Source organism: Bacillus rossius, chromosome 17, assembly GCF_032445375.1.
Source record: "Bacillus rossius redtenbacheri isolate Brsri chromosome 17, Brsri_v3, whole genome shotgun sequence".
NCBI classification, from domain to species: Eukaryota; Metazoa; Arthropoda; class Insecta; order Phasmatodea; family Bacillidae; genus Bacillus; species Bacillus rossius.
The window spans coordinates 3,920,351-3,937,498 of record NC_086344.1 but is presented as its reverse complement, the minus strand read 5'-3'; the positions used below and the strand labels follow the sequence as shown (position 1 = coordinate 3,937,498).

The 17,148-nt window shown below is 36.1% G+C and overlaps 1 protein-coding gene across 1 annotated transcript in view; it reads left to right on the top strand.

Annotated features, from left to right (window-relative positions):
* Nucleotides 1-466: 466 nt before the first annotated feature.
* Nucleotides 467-17,148, top strand: part of LOC134540622 (proton-coupled amino acid transporter-like protein CG1139) — a 136,273-nt gene continuing 119,591 nt past the window's right edge. Inside the window, exon 1 of the mRNA XM_063383463.1 lies at nucleotides 467-531. The gene's annotated coding sequence lies outside the window, so the exon portion shown is untranslated. The remainder of the gene's footprint in view (nucleotides 532-17,148) is intronic.

The following is a 17,148-nucleotide window of genomic DNA, read 5'->3' as shown; positions in this document are numbered from 1 at the left end:
AAACCACATTAACTTTTCACTTCACTTTATAAACAGTCGAGTGGAAGAAAGATAGATGCGGCGCAAGCGTACAATGAGCGTAACGGGACACAGCGTAACGGAACAATGCGCGTAACGGGACATTTTTTTTCGTGCGTGCAGCCGGCGTTCATCGATTTATTAGACGTCACGTCAAAAGAAAAAAAAAAAACAGCTTTACTAGCGGAACTGCAGTTCGTCAGCCCTAACATGTTTCGCACCATTCGGCTGGCTAAACGTCCCACGGATGTTACGTCAGACGGCGTCTCCCCCTCTTCGCAAGGCGGTCGCCCGCGGAACACGCGGCGATTGCCAGACCACGCGATCGACAGAGACTAAAAGGAGGGGAAGAGGGGGTAGGGCACCTGCCCCCTCCCTACGCGCGCGCTATCCCCTCCCTCATACCCGCTCAGCGACCACGGCTTGGCGCGCCGGGCCGTTCAGTGGCTGTTCAGGAGCGCAGCTGAGCTGACGGGGTCGACACCTGCCGGCGACAGGAGAAACTACTCACAGGTAAGCTTCCACCTTAAGGCCCCCGCCCACCCGGGCACACACACGGTGCGCAGAGCTTCACGAAAAACAACGCGATTTCAAAACTACTCAACATATCCGAGTGGGGCCTGCTTACAAAAAGAATTTAAGAGTTCGCTGATGGCCGGAAATTACTTTTGATTTCGGATTAAGTTTTTAAACAGTATTTTTAGAGGAGTGAAAAAATGGCTAAAACGCATGTTTTCAGAGTAATTTTTTATTCGTAAAACAACCCGTACAGATTCTTGAAAGCACTTGAGGTACTTTCATTACACTTTTATCTTCATTTCTCCGCCATGTAATGTTACGGTCACCGCTCATATTTCACAGTTGTCCTGTGACGACGAGAAGCTAGCGCGCCAGTCCAGAGCATTTTGCGCTTAGAGGCGATACCGCGCTGGAAATACCAGCGAGCGTCGCGCTTATCATCATGCCTCACTAACACAGATTTACACCTGACACAGAGCTTCAGGGGAAAAAAAAACACGTGATTCAAAAACCGCTCAAATCATCACAGTAGTGCCTGTTAACGACAGGGATTTGAAGTTGAATGACTTCTTCTTTTATCGTATTTCGTTTTTAAACTGTATTTTTAAAATATTAAAAATGTCTAAAACGCATGTTTCCATTTTTTTTAAAATGAAACATTCTATACAGATTCTTAAAAGCACTCAAGGGACATTAATGATAACGTTAACTTCATTTCTCAGCCATATAATATTACAAGGAATTTGTAAGGTGCACGTTGAAATATGATGAATATAGTAAACACTGCAATTTAATACACGAAATATATATTTAAAAAGAGTCAATTTCTTTTTATATTGTGCAAATAAATACTTCTTATTATGCATAAATAAAATTGAAACAAAAAAAAAATTCGACAAAAAATTATATAAAACATAGGTACATATACCGACGGATTTGTAATAAAATTATAAACTCGAAAGATAAAAGCATATTTAAAAAATTACAAATATTTTCGAAAGAGTATAACTACAAAATTCAAAACATCATCAAAAGTTTCCCAGTGTCGCAAACTTAGATTTCCAAGAAGGAAAAAAATTTCACCGTTTTTCGTATAGAGCTTTACTTTCAGAGATATAAGACTTTTTTTTTTTTTTTTACTAATTATAAGCTCAGTTATTTGTAAAGCGTCACTTTAATGTAATAACTAATGCGTTGTCCAGTTATATAACTGCATTTATACTTTATACACATCTTTATGGAGTAGGCTAATATTGGTGCTTCATAATATGCTTGTATGCAAGGTAACTCTTTGGCGTTACAGAGTCAGTGAGACAGTGATGAGCGTAACTACATAATTAATATAAACACATGTATAAAATTAATTAGTTGAGTAAAATAATCGAGATAAATTATAATTATCTAATAATACAAATAAATCGATATTCTTATTGTTAATTCTAATTCACTGTGTATGATGTCAGTGAGTGACTGCTACGCTACTTGAAGTCCACCTCTCCTCGTGGGAACGTCATTCCATGCTTCAAGTCTTTTACGCTCAGAATAAAAAATATTAAAAAACTAACTTTAATTCTGCATGAAAATAATTAATAGAAATAAAATCATAAAAAAGCAGTGGAGTGATACTATAAATATGGTAGGTATAGTTTAATTTTAATCGAATAAAAAAATAATTAAATGCGCACTATTAAATATTAATATAAAAACATGACAAAAATTAATTATAAAATTTAGTAAATTATTGAGATAAATTTTAATTAATACAAATCAATAAGCAAACTGAATTTAAATAATAAAATAATTTATAATTGGTAATACAAATAAATTTTTCTTATGGGATAATAATCCAACTTATAAAACTACAAATTAAAACGTTTATAAAAACTATTTCTTTCACTAATATTCACAATTAGTAGCTAATGTTTTTAATTATATGGACCAGCATTCAATATATGTAATTCACTCAAATTGGTATATTACATAAAAGCACATATATTTTTTTATTTGTATGTCGTCTTTTTTTATATTATCAATGATTCGTTGCATGTTGCGCGCGCATTGTATAAATTCACTGTAAGTTTTTCATTACGTCCCTAAAGACGTATAACATAAACTCATGTATAATTTTTATGTAGCCGGTTTTTATCCTGTCAATTTTTTCGCAAATTACTCTCATCATTTTTCCATGACGCACCCAAAGACGTGTAACTTCAAAAAAATTTCATTAAAATTGTATTTAATATTTAATTCCTTACGTAATTTTAGCTAGCCGTAAGGCGCCAAAGGCACCCGTTGAAAAATGATGAATATAACAAACACTTTAATTTAATATACACTATATATTTATTAAAAATTAATTTTATTTAAATATATTGCAAATTAAAATAATTTCCTATACACATAAAATGATGAAACAAATTTACCAAAATTGGTTTTTTAATGAAGAACCTCTTGAATAACTAAATTGTGCATTAATTGTCTCTGTTGATTCTATAATCTTCCTTGCTGTTGATGGATTCAATATACTTACTTTTTCACTTGACTTGCAACTCTTTATCGTAACAAAGCCACATACAGTTGGTCGTGTGAAGATAAATTAAACAATAAATTATTTATTTATTTTATTACATTTAAAGGTATACCAACAAAATAGGAAATACCATTCATCTACCTTATGACATTTATCATTAAAACACAGAACGACATAAGAGAAGATAATGGGCATACATATGGAAAACAATGGTCATGTATATGGGAAGAAAATGGTTAAACACATAATAATTCACACACAGAATTATACAAATCATATATTTAAGATACTTAACTCACCGATGATGTGCAGGGAAATGGCTTACCCAAAACCAAGATGTAGTCAAAATATTATCTTTGCGCCACGGACTCGGCAGCAATGCTAGGAGGAACAGGTTAGCAAAGAGCAATGAAAATGTTACGTTTTAAGCGCATGAAAACAAAATTACGCCACGTACTTCGTCGCAATGCTAGGAGTTACAGGTTTTGCAAAGAGCAATAAAAATTGTATAGCCTAGTCAGTGTTGAGCGTCAGTCACCGCTCAAATGTCATAGTTTGCGTTTGCACAATGAGACTGCGCGCCAGTACACAGCATTGCACGTAGAGGCGATACCGCACTAGAAGCACCAGCGAGCGTCGCACTTATCATCCCACATCAATTACACAAATAGACCACTTAAAGCTGGTTTCACACAGGAATGTCGATGCTTTCATTTTAATGGTATTATTGCGTTGTTAGGGCTGTTTTGGTAAACTTAATCACTATAAAGATCATAATTTTTTTTGCAAGTTAATTCACCCGGTGGCGGAGGGTGGGTAAAGTAAATGACAGCTGACATCCCACCAATCAGAAATGGGAAAATATCTAATTAATGAGCAAAAAATATGTAGTTAGGGGCGGTATTTCAGGATGTTTCGGTAAGATAGCGAATAAGCACTGCCTTGTTGGGATACAACCGTAAACTAACTCGGTGGCCGTATTCAAGAACGTGTCTAAACCGAATTCTAGTAAAGTAACAGATCGGCAACCGTTTTAATAAACGGTGCCCTGCGCGAGTTTAGAAACCGGCTCAAGCGTATTCTAGCCGAGGTTTCAAACTATCGATACAGTTGTTACGGAAAAAAATTGGTTGTCTGTAAAGTCGGTTTACGGACGATAGTTTAACGTGAAAAGGTCATAACAAAACATTGATGAAATGATTGCATACTTTTATGAATAAAATTGAATCATTTTTATTGAATTATCACTAATTTGTATGGATACAAAGAAGTAGTAAAATGAAATCTACAATTTAATTGATAAATGTACTTTTATTTGCACTCATTAATTCAAATATGTTTATTACTTTAACGAACAGATTATTTTAATTATCACTTTTATAAATGTTTGCTATTTAACTTCTTCCAATCTGTGTCTTATTCTGTTAAGGATAGGACGATGATAGGAAAAGTAGGAAACGAATGGGAGTGTTTCAAGTTTAATGTGCCTCGAAAAAGTCAAATCGATTGTTGTTCCAATCGAGTGGAAGAGAGATAGATGCGGCGCAAGCGTACAATGAGCGTAACGGGACAAAGAGTAACGATAAATGTGCGTAACGGGACAATGAGTCATCCTTTTTCGTGCATGCAGCCGGCTGCACGCACGAAAAAGGATGACACATTGTCCCGTTACGCACATTGACCCGTTACGCACATTGTCCCGTAATAATTAATTTTGGTGAATATATTGCTAAAAAAAAATCTTAAATCGTAATCAGAAATTGCATTATTATATGAGTGTTTAAAACACATAAGTATAATAATTTATTCTGAATATAAATATTATTAAAATAATTTAAAGTAATAATAAATTGTATTACTTCGAAAACATCAAACACATTGAACCACGTTCATTACATTGAAAAATTTGTAATTCATATGAATAATTTATACAAATTACTTTAATACCCTTAGTTCGATGCAAAATCATATATGACATGCATTTTAAATATTAATGATACATATTTTACATCCTACTAAAACACAATTCAAATGTCATATACTATATAAAAATGTCTAAATTTAATAACACTTCAAAATGTTTTACAACAGTAGACAGTCATTAGTTCATATCGAATCACTACATTCAAAATAATAATACACTGTAGTACTTATATTATTTAAAATTTAATCATATAATGCATTTAAAAGGATTATGCTACTCAATAATATTAATTTACAAACAATTAAATAGTTAAGAAGTAATCACAACAAATCTGTTTTCCGTGCCTTTTTCAAAGCAAAATCGTTAATTGCATCGTCGTAGTTCAATGACCGAGCGAGATCAGGCTCTAAGGCAAGCAAGGTGAGCCCACTAATACTTTCCTGAGACATGGTTGAGCGATGTACATTTTTTATTTCCTTCATTTTGCTGAAGGACCTTTCGGCTTCGGCAACTGTCACGGGAATTGTGCCGAACACTCGAACAGCGATACACACGTTTAGAAATAAACCATCCAATTTTAAACACCGTAGTGTGTTTAAAAGCTGGATTGGTTTCAACTGGTTTGGACCAATATTTGAAACATGAATTGATTTGAGATGTTTCATTTCATCAGATATATCCATGACACCCCCGCCAGCCAGGGCCGATCACAGCATTCTTTACTTCAGAAGGGCGAGTCTAATAGGCACTGACCCCAAGTGGAGAGGTGTACGGGACCAAGCAAACCTATTGTGCTCGTACCTGGCGTTCCCATTTCTGCTACTACGCAAGTATTTTGTTGTGAACTGAATGTTACAAGTACTGCTCGGTTAGGTTATTGGTTATAAACTGTAGTTTTAGGAACACACAAAACAAATATATATATATAGTACAATATGTTTTAATAGCAGGGAACAATGTTTTTCCAGCCATTTATCTTCCACTTCCCAGCCGGGCGCCCGGGCCCCTAAGGCTACCGGGCCCCTGGGCATTTGCCCCTTTTGCCCCCCCCCCCTCTCGGCGGCCCTGCCTGCCGGGATTCGAACCACAAACTTACAATTATAGCGCCGCTGATCGCTCACCCACGAGGCCATATTCGATAATTAATAGTTTCAGATGTTATATATACATTTATAAAAATTTTGTTCACGGTAGGGGAATAATATTATTTCGTTTTTATAACGCGATTTTATAACAAATACGCATCCCAAATACACCAAACTTATTTATAATGTGTTACAATATTTTTTTTAGAACATTGTGCAATAGATCCCGGTTGTAATTTGAATTATTATCTGTAACTGTAAAACACCATTGTTGGTTCAAAACGTATTTGAATATTCAAGATTACTTTTAAATAACTGTACCGATTGTGCTGAAAATCGGTGGACAATCGTTAAATTACATAATATTAATAATTCAAACGACGAAAATATGATTGAAAAGTCAAATCGATGGTCGTTCCAATCGAGTGGAAGAGAGATGCCACGCATGCGTAGGCCCTACAATGAGCATGAAGAGAGATGCCACGCATGCGTACAATGAGCAAATAGGACACATCCGTAGTGGGACATCCGTAGTGGGACACTTTTTCGTGCGTGCAGCCGGCGTTCATCGATTTATTAGACGTTGTCACGTCAAAAAAGAACGATTCCATTTGAAAACTTGGTAACCTGGAATTGTTCCCGTACGATGTAAACGTGTGGCAAAAAAAAAAAAAAAAACCCAAGGCAATTGTTTTACGCTTGATGAAATCGCCACTTTATTTGTTACCTTTCATACATCCGTTATTTGACGCAACGATGTGCTAGATATCTCAAGCCCAATAAATAATAATTTTTTTTCTCTCCTAAGTACACCACACTTACCTAGTTTTTTTCCCGACAAGTTGTTACACAGTTTGTCATGAGAAGCGCGAATGTCCCGTTGAACTAATTCATAAAAGTTCTCCGATAACAGCTTTTAGCTCACGTAACAAACGAGCCCACTTCCTACTAGGACATCCGTTTCAAGGAGAACCGTAGTTTGTGTTTAACTACAGCTTCAAACTAGCAAATATATAAATCATAACTAGTAAATCCTTAAATTGTACCATTCTCTAATAGTTAATTATTAGAGACCTGAAAAATTCGCGGGTTCATTTAGTGTTATGCTAAAATTCAAATAATTATACCTTACTGCTGCTTCTGTCATTGGTTCACTGCTAATCTGGAGGACTGAGGGCCAATTAGAGACCCTCACTCATAGAAGTGTCGAATCACAGGCCACCCAGTCGAGACGACTCGCAAGTCAGCAGCCAATGAACAGTTGGCATTTGCCCGAGTGTGTAGAGGATACTGGAGTCTATCCTGGAGGTCATTGAACCCGCTAATTTTTCCGGTCTCTAAATATTATGAATAATTTCTCTTGTTAAATAAATTAAGCCGCTGCGTCAAATAACGCTAGGTTTTCGAATGTTTCCAATATAATTTACTAGTGGTTTGTATGACTAACATTAAGAGAATGTCACATAAAAAAATTATAAACCTCTAGTGTAAGTAACTTCATATTCTGAGGAGTATTAAAGAAGTTAAATAAAACAGTATTTTATGAAGTAACATAAAACTATAAAACATGCAATTACTATGTTACCTATAAAATAAAGTATACTCTTATTCTTAATAAAGTGAATTCAAATTAAAAAAATAACTTTTTTTTATCCTTTGAATAAAAATATTTTATAACGATTAAGAATAACTATTTTTACAATATTTAGGTATAATTGTTATTATGGTTGTTTTAAATAATGTTTGTGACAGTTATTGTATTTTTGAACACCCAGTAGAAAGCCTTTAAGTGTTATATTATTACTTTAACATCGCTTTTGTTTAGTAACTACAATGATATTATAAAATTTTCTAATTTTGTAGGTTACTCCTTCAGTCATGACCCTCACCAAGTGAAAGTAAGACCGCAGCTCTATTAACCCCAGGATTAAAAGGAATCCTAACGATTTAAATTTCTTAGAGGTTGAAAGAATAAATTTGGGTTTCGTAAAAAATATTTATATATACATCTCCAAATCAAATAAAGTAGTATATAAGAAATTTGATGTTAAACTAAACGTTTAAATATTGCCATGCCTAAGGTATATTAAAAAATTGGTAAAGTTTTTTAATATATAACAAGTAAAAACATATCCTCGAATCTACTAAAGTGGGAAGTGGGAAGATATCTCAACAACATAACGAAAACACAGCTACGCACGGACGAACTCGGCGATGAAACTAAATATATATTCTAGACAACACAACGACTACAACACAGGCAAACACATTATGCTTCCTACGACAGCAAAAATGAAACTTTCGGGAATTTATACATGCACGCGTCATCGGACACAATCAGACTGATTACGCATTTCACATTTGACATCAGCTAATCTTGGGTTGTTCTTCTTGTGTTCATGTATTCATCTTTAATACTCATTTTAGAAGTTTTCTATGAAATCCAGTTTAATCCAGCAATGTGTAGAGACCGGAAAAATTCGCGGTTTCGTTGTCCTTCAGGATAGACTGCACATTCCCCTGTACACTCGGGCATACAACGCAAGTTCATTGGCTGCCGACTTGTGAGTCGTCTCGGCAGGTTCGTTTGTGATTCGATCCTTCTTTGGTTGAGGGTTTATAATTGGTTGAGATGCGTCCAGATGAACAGGAAGCCAATAGCAAAATCATCTAAGAGGTATATGTATTTGAATTCTAGCCTATCGCCGAATGAATCCGCGAATTTTTCCGGTCTCTAGCAATGTGTCCATTAATTTGTTTAAGTGAATTGTAAGCTGTAAATTAAAATTTATTTAATATGTGTTGTTTTACTTTTTGATATGTTGCTGTCCTGGTTGTTTTTATTTTGTTATGGATATCCTAAACGCCGAAACCATTGAAACGAGACATGAAATATAATTCGTACTATTTATTTGAAGAAAAATAAGAACCGTAATTTTTTTTTTTTAGTTTTAAAGTTTTTGTTCGTAATTGGATGAAAAGTTGGCCAGTTTCGTTTTATAAAGTTTAACGATCTTACTGAATTCTGTAAAGCGTGAAACGAGAAAGACACATGCAAAATACAAACACTTTTCAAATTTCATCTGTCCATAATTTTGTTTCCAGTGAAACCGTACATAGACCCAAAATTTTACCGCATGTTATGGGTGTTTTAACTTGATTACAAACTTTCTTTCAATGTCACAATATTAACATTTGGGTCAACTTTAAATTAAATCAAGTGAAGTTAGAGGTGAAATGGTAGTTCAAGATAAAAAAAAAGGCACAGAAAAAAAGTAACTAAAGAATTATTGTTTTAAAAGTGACCAAAACCACTAGCTTGTAATAATTTAATTTTAATTTTGGTTTTGTAATACATGTATATATTTGAAAAATAAAAATTTCAATTGTATTAGATAATTTAATTTGGCCCCACCCTGACCATCAATCTCGATCAGCCCTTCGGTCGAATACCGTTTAAGCATTTGGATTGCGGACAATTTGTACAGACATTTCCAAAAGGGTTATGTATCATATTTTAGCTATAATAAACCCATAATTTAAATAATGTGTTACATTGAAGTCAAGGACAGACACTAGTAACAAAATGTGTGGTTTTTTTCAACGCATGATTACGCGTTTTTCAAATATTAGAGCACCCTAAACATTTTATATCCCTCTCATCTGTGAAGTTTCTCTTCTAACGCGCGTGTGGCCCACGCACCCATTTTTTACGCGTGTAACCTCGTAGCTCTCGGCATACGGCATTTGGCAGGCGTAATTTTGTGAATGGAACGGAAGTCACATGGAACGGAAATGTGTAACCACGGTGCTGCCATCTGTGGCTGACGGCGCCAACCAAAGTTCACAAAGCCAAATTGAAACATTATAACATTAACTGTTTAATGCTTTTCAACAATATGGGCAGTATTTTAAGAAATTCGTTGTGAAAAATTAGTTCCGAAGATATGGTTTAGTAATTTTTTTTTTTAAGTCTTTTCGCTTTTATCGGAGTAGTTTTTTTTATATGGTTTGAAATTTCGATTTGAAAATCGAATGTATTGATGGTCGCAGTAGCAACGAATTCTAGCGGCGGGTGCGGAAACTACGTGTGATTCGCGTCCAGAAATTCAACTGAAAAACACCATTCTCCTATACTTATCACGCTCGGCATTATTTTAGAAATTTCTACGATAATTTTTGTGTCAGAGTTTCGTACTATAAGTGTATTTGAAGCGTGAGAACTCGTAACATAGGTTAGATGTTACACATATCTGGAGAGTACTGAAATATTAGCTCACTTTTTTTTCCCCCATCAGGCGATAATTCAAACGTGTTGAAGTTGGTACCGCGTACACGTTGGCGGCAGAGTTGAACCGCCGTCCTGGTGATAACAGGCAACGCTTGTCAAGCCCTTATCAGCACCGGGAGTGTAGCAGGGCACTGGAAGTGACGTTGCAAGGAAAAATGCCAGGAAGACTGACGTGTAATCACCGTCTGCTATATTCCTCCAAACAAAATAAGATTTTTTTTTTTTAATTTTCTTTACCACAAAAATGATCACGATAATGAGTTTCAGAACCATAAATGTAATGGGAAAAAAATACCGTGCTTTTACAGACGATTATTTTGGAAAGCAGTTTGCGAAGAAATATATTGTAACTTTGTACAACACAAGGCTATGGTTATTTTTGCATATAGGAAATAAAATTTTCCAGATATATTTATCACAAAAATGGCGCATGATTTTATATTTTAATTTATTTCATACAAGTACAATTTTTTTTTTAATTCGTGGAAAAATTATTTGAATATTCAATAATTTGAATATTTAGTTTTATTAAGCTTATTATTATATGCAGTTAATACTGGAAAGCTTTTCAGGAAAACGTTTACAAATAACTTCAACTATTAGAGGTGCTGGGATGATAAAAATCATATATGTCCGGGTAAGAATGGATCACAGTATAACTGCGAAAACTTTTCTGTAGTGATACAGTTGTTTTAAGCAAATGTACAAATATCTGTAATTTTACATGATTATAACTGTTCCATTTACAAAAAAAATACAGAGTGCACATACGTGATTTTATGTAATTTCAAATTAATTTGAATGGCTATTGCAATGGGTAGGAACGATTTAAGATATATTTTTTTTGATAAACGCCATTACTGCTTACACTATACCTCATACGAAATCCCAATAACGGAGAAAACATATAAATATTGCGAAAACACACAGAAAATCATAAAAAAAAGCTGTCTAATTCATGAGTTAAAACATAAATAGCACAAACATTTTGTGGAAGAAACTATAAAAAAAAAATTACAGCTGAGACGTATACTGTAGGCTAACAACACGATACATTTGCAACGAGAACAGTAATCAAACAAACAGACGAACCCAACGATCATACTATAAGCAGACGTTTTGTTGTCCGCATCATCTTTTCAGTATAATACTTGGGTTCGTCTCTGTTATTCTGTTATCCAAGGTTCTTTAAGTCCTTATTTATTGTTCGTGTAACAACTGTTTTGTGGTGGTTTGCCTACTGTGTCCGACTGTGCTGTAATACTTTTTTTCTCATTTCTTCCACGAATGTTATGTGCTGTCTAAATGTTTTAACTTTTGACATCTTCTGATTTTGGCTCGTTTTGTGTCCATTTTTGTATATTTGTCTTTTTGTAAGTTATTGAGGTTTAATACGACATACAGTGTGACCAGCAGTGGCGTATGTCCAAAAATACCTCCTAAAACTACGTTTATCTAGATTGGTCTTAATAATTTAAGATAACCGTCCATTATTTCCATGAAAATATCTCGCGAGGATTATCATGTCCACGTAATAGATGTCGCAGGCACAGATAGTAAAAAAAAAAAAAAATATTGTGAGTGAATACACAGTTTTCACGCCTTCTGTCTTTGAAGCGGTTGTGCATTTTCTCCTTGACCACCTTGAAATAAGAAAGAAAAGACCAACAGGAAAACCACCAGCGAAATTCTACTAACACGTCTAATTTCCGCGGGAAAAAAAACATCGCTCATTAAAATGCAATATGGTATGCCTGGGAGTAGTATATAAATGTATGTCTGGCGCCAGGTTCCAGGCTGTGGATTGTGGATTGTCGGCGCCATCTTGGATTGTGATGTCACGGTGGCCATCTTGGATGATGACGTCTCCATTGCACTTATAATTACGGTCGCCACTTTTAATTGAGATTGGCGAGAATGACATTTTTCATGATGTTCGTTTTTATATATACCATTTTATGGATCGTTATCGCGAAAATGCGCATGATTTAGTTCTAGAATTTGTTTGTAATCTTGTAAATCTTGGTGGGAATGGCCTTTAGGTTCCCTGCGAAACCGCATTTCGTACAGACATGGTGTCCCGTTTGTTTTGTTCTCTTCTACAATATAATATTCCCTGGTAAAAAAGTCTTTTTACTTAATACTGAGAAACAGCTTATTAAATTTTCTGTTCACCCCATAGGTAGTACCATTATTCCTACTCATGAGAACTCTAAGTTATGATCGTACTATTCCATTAACTTGGTATCCGCGTTTTCATAATTTTTTTTGCTGACTCTGTACTAGTAAAGTCCTCTTCTTCTGGGACAGGCTCATATTTTCTCTTTTTTACAGTAGAAACCTCGTCATCAACATCGCGATTACTAGTGATTGATTTAAATATCTCTTCATTTTCCATTTCAAGTCTGGCTCTTCAAGGTATATATTTTTCACGAACAGACTGTATGGCTCGATGAAAGTTACTGGCCAAGTCTGACATAGTACTGGCTGAAAACATACTGCAAGACTTCATTTTATACTCTTTATTCAATCGCAGAAACCTCTTTCCTGTGGTTAGCAAGATCTGTTTTGGTTGCCAAATGAGTTAGAGATGCATTCAGGCTACTTTAAAAGTTCGGAAATTAACTGTCACATCTTTGTGCATTCGATACTTCGATCATGTAGCAAATTTTTAGAATCCGAGACCTTCACTCGCTGATCGATCGATGGCTAGGAGGTACTCTAGTAATTAATTCGTTTTTCAAACTTTCTACCTTTTGAGCCAGTATCAAATTGTATTTCCAGATATCAGCGTCGTGAGACTCGAGAAATTTATATAAGTCACGACTGCTTCCACCAAATTTCGAAATGCTATGACTAATTTTTGACTATAAACTGATAGAAACTTTGTCTGTACCTGCCTTTATATAGAGGCCAGTCTTTGACGATAAGTAGGAATACATGCTAGTTTTTTCAGCAAAAGGAGCACATGTCTTTGAAGTTCTGAATCGTAATGTCGATGATAACGTTATCGTCATAAGCGTGACGTAAATTATGTTCGTCCATGCGGCAAAGTGCTATGACATTCTCTGTATCACTCAGCAAATGTTTTGGAATGCTGTTGTACGTCTGAAACAAGAGAAAACAGTCTACGTTTGCGTGTCTGCTCGTCGAAAACAAACAATGAATTTGTTTTTGAATCACTAGGAGGCACACAAAACACATTGGACTCCGGGTCTGTACGTAGTGCTATTTCGCAAGGAACCTAAAGTCTATTCCCACGAAGTTTTTCCAGAGTACAAAAAAAAATATAAAACTATCTCTAGCGCATTTTCGCGATAACGATCAGGAAAAAAATATATGGAAGAAGATCTTGAAAAAAAAAAAGACATTCTCACCATCTCTTCAATATACCAATAGTATATGGTGAAGGTTTAAAAAAAAATAATATTGTTTTACCTTTGACTACGTGTATTGGGACGACCCAAACAAATTGGTTGACAGGTTAATACTGCTGTTGGCTTTGCTTAGTGCAGGAAACTATTCGCACATCAACGAAATAGTCTCCATACTCGAAGAACTGAGGGAAGCTGGCTACATACAATGAGTCGAACCGGAATCACTCGCGAGCTTCTTGATACTGCAAGACGAAAATACCTTCGGCATAAAGTCGTAGTGGGTGGACTTGATGATTTATTCCAGCAGTAACTTGATTAGATGATACCATATTCTCGAATGAATAAAGGCGTCAAGTATATGTTGGCAGCCATCGATGTGTTTTGTAAGTTTGCATGGGACAGACCTTTGAGATCAAATAGTACAATCAAATAGTACAGGCCACGGCAGACATTTTGCACTATGAACGTGTACCATCGCTCCTGCAAAAGGATCTGGGCAAAAAATTCAACATGCAACCTTCAAGGCTTTCATGAAAAAGTTTGGCATCTAAAACTACTCTACATTTAGTAATGTCAACGCCTCCGTTGTTCAAAAGTATGAACAGAACTTTGCGCACCAAGATGTGGCGACAGTTCACGGCTAACAGAAATTACAAGTGGCTGGATATCTTGCTGAAACTAATTAGCGAAAACAATTTCACGGCTCATTCTACCACGAAAATAAAACCTAATGACGTGAAGGACGATATTTTGCTTCGAAAAGTGATTTCCAACACGAAGAAGAAAGTAAAACGTCCTGAGTGGAACGGTCAAATAAGTAGAGACCGGAAAAATGCGCGGATTCATTCGGCGATAGGCTAGAATTCAAATACATATACTTACCTCTTAGATGATTTTGCTATTGGCTTACTGTTTGTTCATCTGGACGCATCTCAACCAATTATAAACCCTCAACCAAAGAAGGATCGAATCACAGACGAACCAGCCGAGACGACTCACAAGTCGGCAGCCAATGAACTTGCGTTATTTGCCCGAGTGTACAGGGGAATGTGCAGTCTATCCTGAAGGCCATCGAAACCGCGAATTTTTCCGGTCTCTACAAATAAGGCAACGACTTCTCTCGCAGACGGCCGCCAATCACACGGGAGAAACCGCTGGTGCGGATGAACCTTGTTGCAGTCTAGTAGGCATCCAGAATTTTTCCCGAAAAATACATGCCCACATTTATTAGTATTTTTTTTAACTTTGATGGTAGTTTTTCATGCTGCCAGTTTAGCTTCTTATTTCTAGGAGTCTAGGGTGAAAATGCACTTTACCCCTTCCCTACGGTACTAATCGATATTTATGATGATTTTTTTCTCCAAACAATTAGCTAGAAAACTCGCCCAATTTAACTGACGCTACATGCGTAGAGACCTGAAAAATTCGCGAATTCATTTCATGTTATGCTAAAATTTAAATATTTATACCTTATTGCTGCTTCTGCCATTGGTTCACTGTTTAGTCTAGAGGAATTAGGGCCAATTAAGAGACCCTCACTCATAGAAGTGTCGAATCACAAGCCACCCAGTCGAGACGACTCACAATTCAGCAGCCAATGTACAGGTGGCATTTGCCCGAGTGTGCAAAGGATTGTGGAGTCTATCCTGGAGGTCATTGAACCCGCGAATTTTTTGGTCTCTAATAATCGATAGTTTACGATGGTTTTTTTTCCTTCAAACAATTAGCTAGCAAACTCGCCCAATTTAAGTGACGCTACATGCGTGTTGTGGCGTGGTCTCTCAGCGACTGTCGGGACTACAATTGCATGTCTGTGGACGTGCTGGAGAGACGGAGGAGTGTAGTGCTGCAAGAGGCGGTGCAGACAAACGAACTCTTTTAACGAGTGGGTCGCCCATTTAACGGTTGCGTGTGACCCCCCGCGGAACGTCAAAGAACAACTGCAAAACGACGCGGAAAAATACACAAGGGACTGATAACTTAGCTCTATATTTAGACTGTTATATGGAGCTCTATATTAATACTGTTGTATGAGATGTATCTTAATTCCTAGAGACCGGAAAAATTCGCGGATTCATTCGGCGATAGGCTAGAATTCAAATACATATACCACTTTGATGATTTTGATATTGGCTTACTGTTCATCTGGACGCATCTCAACCAATTATAAACCCTCAACCAAAGAAGGATCGAATCACAGACGAACCAGCCGCGACGACTCACAAGTGTGCAGCCAAAGAACTTGCGTTATTTTCCCGAGTGCACAGGGGAATGTGCAGTCTATCCTGAAGGCTATCGAAACAGCGAATTTTTTTCTGTCTCTATTAATTCCACCGACAAACTCATCACTAGAGACCCAGAAATTTCGCGGATTCATTTTATGTCAGTCTAAAATTCATAATTATATTTAGGCTGTAGCCAACCCAGGTATGTTTTCCTATTGGCTGGTTCCTTACTGTAGAATCTTCCCTTTCTGTTTATGTTTCTATGTGAATTGTTCTCTCTTTTGCTAGCTGATCGCAACAAAGTATGTCCGCGCAACAGTTTCTTCGCTGTTATTGGCGGCCGTCTGCAAGAGAAGGCGTTTCTCCTCCCCCCTCCATTTTTACCTGGCCAATCAGAACAAGTTCGCTTCCACTCATAATTAGAGACCTGAAAAATTCGCGGGTTCATTTCGTGTTATGCTAAAATTCAAATAATTATACCTAGTGATGCTTCTGCCATTGGTTCACTGTTAATCTGGAGGACTGAAGGCTAATTAGAGACCCTCACTCATAGAAGTGTCGAATCACAGGCCACCCAGTCGAGACAACTCACAAGTCAGCAGCCAATGAACAGTTGGCATTTGCCAGAGTGTGTAGAGGACATCGGAGTCTATCCTGGAGGTCATTGAACCCGCGAATTTTTCCGGTCTCTATTCATAATCATAGCCATTAGTGTGCCGACAGTTGACATATACCTGAAAGAATCCCAACCAATCACGAAACACAGTGTTTTACCCTGCAGCATTTATCGAAATATTTTCGTGAAACAAAAAAAAAAAAAAAAGAAGCCTCTATTAATCATCAAAGAAATAGAGAGGTACACATTTTCGCAGTTTATTCTGCGACTGAAATTATCCGTTAAGTACCCGTGTCTACACATCACGAAGTCAAATTCGCAACATTACAGGCAACTAAAGCTAGATTAGTTTTGGTAATGTATTTAGTTAATAGAGTTGACTGAAACCATGAACATAATCTTCTTCTGAAGTGTCGTTTTATGTTATTTTTTTTATTTCCAGATAAAATTTAAATCTTCGCCGATTAGCATTATTATTTACAAATGGCTCCAAGTATTGGTTTATTTGAACAACACAGAAAAAAAAGAAGGGTTTTTATCAGAGCAAAACAGTTTCCAACTTG